Source organism: Gavialis gangeticus, unplaced genomic scaffold (assembly GCF_001723915.1).
Source record: "Gavialis gangeticus isolate Ggan-Ray unplaced genomic scaffold, GavGan_comp1, whole genome shotgun sequence".
In the NCBI taxonomy this organism is placed as follows: Eukaryota; Metazoa; Chordata; order Crocodylia; family Gavialidae; genus Gavialis; species Gavialis gangeticus.
Window position 1 is genome coordinate 71,431,075 of NW_017728994.1, and position 5,435 is coordinate 71,436,509.

At 36.9% G+C, this 5,435-nt stretch overlaps 1 protein-coding gene across 2 annotated transcripts in view; it reads left to right on the forward strand.

Annotated features, from left to right (window-relative positions):
- The window catches only part of PTPRE (protein tyrosine phosphatase, receptor type E), a 235,412-nt gene that overhangs the window by 10,843 nt on the left and 219,134 nt on the right, over positions 1 to 5,435 (forward strand). For both annotated transcript variants that reach the window (XM_019502996.1, XM_019502997.1), the window contains exon 2: positions 2,916 to 2,978. The gene's annotated coding sequence lies outside the window, so the exon portion shown is untranslated. The remainder of the gene's footprint in view (positions 1 to 2,915; positions 2,979 to 5,435) is intronic.

A 5,435-nucleotide genomic window follows, 5' to 3' on the forward strand; every position in this document is an offset into this window, starting at 1 on the left:
GGGCTCAGTCCAGAGGGCAACAGGGGGAACCCCTGGGGGCGGGGAGGGACGGGGGGAACCAGGAGGTCACCTGGAAGGGGAGGAAGGCATTCTTACCTTTCAGTCCTCCAGGCCCCGGCTCATCTGAGCATGTGACTGTTCTAAAGTCAAGCTAACGTTAATGCTAATTACTAATTGAAAATCCTAGGTATAATAACTAGGCCTAAGGTAGACCAGTACCTTCCATTAATTAATTGAAGATAGGAATAACTTTTAGAGTACATAATTCTGTTACATGAATGAAGAGATTGGTTATGTTAGAGACCTCCTTTCAGCATGAGGCTTTTTGGCACTACAGCAATACAAATAATCTGATGTAGCAGCTTGTGTTAGAGGACTTCCTAACTCTGTTACTTTCAGAGTACTCATCATTTGAAAATGTATTTCTCTCCCCCGCCCAACCTTTTTTTCTTTTTTAAGCCTATAGCTGCTTCTTTCTTCAGGTAAGTATTCTATTATGTTTTACTTCAATTACTACTTCAGCATTAGCCAAGAATATTATTTGCAAATATAACTGTCTTGAACATTTCCAGTATTGAAGACTGTTGAACTTGTGATGAAATCAGTAACTCTAGACTGTATTGCCACCACGTTTCCATGTTAGCACATTAGTTAGCCTTTTTTTAAATGTAAGCATTAGTGCTCAAATGTTGCTTTTGTATTGAATACAAACTATTTGCATTGTTCTAAACATATTTTCAATATGTTTATATTTCATTAGCTTGTTGTCATTTTAAAAAGGTATTGGCTTATCGTAGTGACACACATTTTAAAGCCAAACTGTCAGATAATTGCATTGATGATAATTGCTTCTTAAATTGATACGTTGAGGAAAAATGCTGAAAGGGAACTATTTTAGATCATGATATCAGCAAAACTTTGCTGTCTTCATTGTAATTGCATTCCTGTTCGGGGTCAGATGATAATACAACATTTGTTCAAAGGTTTTTGGTGGGCTTTTTGGTATGTTTTCCTTGGGGAGAATGAGACCTTTAAGCTTAGCTATCTAGGATTTTCATTATCTGTTAATGCCTGACTTCTCCTCTAAAAGAATAAGAACTAAAATTCTGCGTATGTACATAGACATAGGAATGAATTTGCAGAAATGTTACAGTTCCCTCATTGGCAATGTTATATAGAGGCTAATATATGATTGCACATAAAAACTTCCATAAAATGGGTCTGTCACCATTTCCCAATTCCCACTTTTACCTCCACATTTCAGTATTTTATGGTGACTTTTGTAAAGGATGGTGTGAACTTAGTTGGCCTCATCTTTCTTCTTCCTTCGGTACTACTTCTAACTGGTTACTAGCTGCAGCACTTATTTTCCTTGAATAGGTGCTGTTGGCACTTGAAGTACGGTAGTGAATGCTAACATGACTGATGGTTTCTTCTGGGTCACAGAACAATATGCTTATCAATTCAATACCATTCTGAGACAGGAAGTGGGACTCTCATAATGCAATGCCTGTTGCTCTTTACTTCTTCTGTAACCCTTTATCTACTGAAAGCCTGCCAATAGAATGCCTGTTAAGTAGGATATGATAGCTTCCATACTATTTCATTTCTTTAAAAAAGGATGTGCTGAAAACTGTAGCTATTTATTTATATGCTATTTTAATGTCAGTCAGCTTCCTATCCAGGTATTCCTGACTTCAGTGATAATTAAATCTAGTTTTCTTGTTTTCATGTTCCTTGGTACCATGACAATTTCTAATACTTTGTTATTTTTTAGCCCAGCTCTTTAATCTTATCACTGTTTATCTTAACTGATAAGAAAGCTAGAAAGGAGGATGAAGGAAATCTTCACCAGTGTCTGGTTTCATGGGTACTAGGCCATAGTAGCAGTACTGCACTAGTGGGACTTCACCAAATAGACTCAATGCTGACATAAGCCATTTAAAAAACTGAGCCACTATCCTCCTTATTAATACATGAAGAGAGTACACGTTGTTTTGTGACCTAATGGCCTATTGGTCTGGCATGCAGGTTTTGGTGAAGATAAATCTTTATATGCTATAACAGATTTTTGTTTCAAGTCAAATAACAGTAGCTCTTTTGCTGCCGAGAAGTGTATAGAATAAAATGGTAATCCTCTGTAATATATGTATTACAGAGAATGAAGATTTGGGTATGCTTTTATATATATATTATCTATAAATATGTGTATACGTGTGTGTGTGTATAAGCATACCCAAATCTTCATTCTCTGTAATCATTTTATATATATATATATATATATATATATATATATATGTATGTATATATTTATATGTGTGTGTGTATGTGTGTGTATACATACATACACACAGTATGTGTGTATATTTATTTATATGTATATGTATATAAGCATTCCGAAATCTTCATTCTCTTTTGATCATTTTTATTATGTTATGTTTATTTCACTGATGACCTTAGGTTTCGACTTTAGAGTGAGAAGTGATAGCCTGATAAAGAAGGGCACAGCTACAATTGTCTCATCTTAAGTATCTGCCTGATGGGTTAAAGTACATTTTATTCATGGAGAAAGACTTCTTTTACTTTTGCATTAAAAGCAACTGTATAACCATATTTTTTTTAATGATAATTGTGCTTCTGTCTCAGTGGAGAATTTTTCCTAAACCTTACTTTGCTAATATTTTAACATGAAACAAATTATATTTAATATTTGTTATTCAGGGAAAAATGGAGAAAAAATGTTTTAATAACTGTTAAATCTTTACAAAAATGGAACTTACCATTTTCCAGAGGGGCTAGAATTACAGCATTATGCTGAAACTGTCTGCAGTTCTGAGACCATGTTTTCAGCTTCTGTCAGTACAAATGAGAAAATTGAATGGTTTTGTATATGATGCATTTGAAATCTTTTTCAGGACTGTCTATGAGCATTAGAGGAGATCTATCCAATAAACCACATTTGACTCTGAACACAAAAGGTATTTGCATTTTTTATTTTTATTGCATTTTTATCTATTTTTATTTATTGAACTATCAAGGCATATGAATTTTTTATTCAAAGAACTGGGATGCATATGATCACTGTTTGTTTGACTTCAGAAAACAAAGATTTCATGAGCTGGAAAATTCCTTAACTATCACTAAAGAATGTCTTGCATTTTCCTTGTGGAAATTGCCTTTGTATATATCAATGTAAGATATTTACGAGCCCAGGAATAGTTTACTAAGGCAAATAAATGGGATTTATATTAATAGTCTGGCAAACATACAAGACCAAAATTGTTTAATTATGGCACCTATATATGCTCACAGCTTAACTGCATTTCTGTAACTGATTTTTGTTGTTATTGTGGGGTTTCTTAGTGAAACCATTGCATTAGTGTACTTCTTAATTTTTTCCCCATGCTTCTAGAAACTCCCTTGCATTGTTTTGGGATGTATGTTGTATGAGTACAGTGGACTACTGATATTCATGAAAACCATGAGAAATCACCGTACAGTGACAAAAGGCCTGACCTGTACTTTGCTGTAGCAAAGCAAGTGCCCAGGGGTGGAATGATTATGATAGCTAGCACACTAAGATATTGATATCTGGGCAGTGCATGTGGGCAAGGAAGAGAGAGGATATGAAAGCTTTTTTGCTTTTTTAATTCTTGGGATTTGCTCAGGTACTATGACAATGAAGCTTTTGTAGGTGCCTGTATAGATAATTCTCACTCAATGTTACATAAGTGACTTAAATTGTTCAAAAAGTGCATAAATACATAAACACACCATGTTAAAAGAGGCCATAAACACAAACTATGCAGATTGTAGCATGACAGAAACTGCAGTTGCTGTCTGAAAATACACTAAGAAAAAGAAATAGATACGTTTTCAGGCACAAACCACAAAGGCATTACCTCCGAGAACTCAGGCTGCTTAGAGAAAACCATACATAGCAACATCTATTTTAGGAATCTCATCACCACAGTAGCCTCACTCTTAACATTCTCTAATTCTTTCTGTTACACCCACTTAAAGTAGAGGAGGGACCCCCCTTTTACAGATAGAGAACTGATGTACACAAAGACTAGGTGACTTGCCAAAATCACAGTAGCATAACTGAATGGGGGGCAGCTGAGACAGCAGCCCTGGCTGATACCTTTGAGAGGGAGTAGGGCAGGGACACAAAAATAGCTGCTGCCACAGCTAGTGGCTGACTGCACCCCTACCACTGGTAGTGCAGCAGCCAGCACTGCCCCATGTGCAAAGCTGCCCTGTTTACTCTTCTGCAAAGTCAAAGTCACACAGGAAGAGCAGGAAGTTGAATCTAGAAGTACCAACTACAAGTCTGGTACCCTAACCAATGGGACATCCGTCTACCTTGATGGTTTTCAATGACAATATAGATTCTACACAGGGAAGTTAAGGTTAAAGTATCTTCTTTGTGTTTGGATGTACAGGCATTTCTGAAATTAGGCTAACACTACATAGATGGCAGAAAGGCACAATTTGCTAAAGCAAATCCTTAAACTATTGTTACAGTCTATATATTGTAGCTACATTAACAAAGAATCAGCATGTAGAACCATTTTGTTTCTGGAGAAGAGAGGCAGACTTACTATCTGTTAGTGCCATAATATCAGGACTCACTTTCACTTTCCATTGTCAGTTTCACAGCTGCCACAATGATTTCTGCCAAGAATTCAGCTCCTGCTTTTTGTCTAATCAAGCCTCAAACACTGAAAAATGCTATTAACTCGAGCAATCTATTTTAGACTGTTTTCTTGAATTTTCCACTTTGAGAGATGATTTTTTCTCTTGCTAGTCATTACTCTGAATACATCCTGTAATAAAAAAGCACACAAATGTTCCACGATTCCAGAAGATTTATACTAGTAGTTTAGTTTTATTTGCATTAAAACTACCCTTTATTCAGATGTGGTCCTGCCCATCACTCCAGCTCTTAAAATTTAACTTCATTTATGTGTGGCCAGAGAGTCTAACTGTAAGCTTTGACCTAACCAAACCACAAGCATGTTTCAACATTTATGAAACTTAAATGGGTCTGAATTTTGTCACCCCCATGTCACATGGTTAATTCAAACAGCTGCTTTGAAGTTGTTAGTGTACAGTTTATTTATTTCAATAGAAACACCACCCCATAGGGCGTGTCCACACATGCAAGCACGTGCGCTTGCAGCAGCTCAAATAGAAGTGATGCAAATTTGAGCCAGGGCTTTTTGCCTCAGTGCATGTGCTCAGGCATGCACTTTGTTGTGGAGCAAATTGTGCCACTTGGGGCAAAATGACCCTGCCTGGCTCCTCCCGGATCTGTAGCCAGGGGGAGCTAGAGCATGGGGCCAGCACCTATGCTGTCCCCAGCAGTATAAAAAGCTGCCCTGTCCTGGCCCCATCCATACAAAATCTGCCCTGGTAAGCAGCTCAGGGCT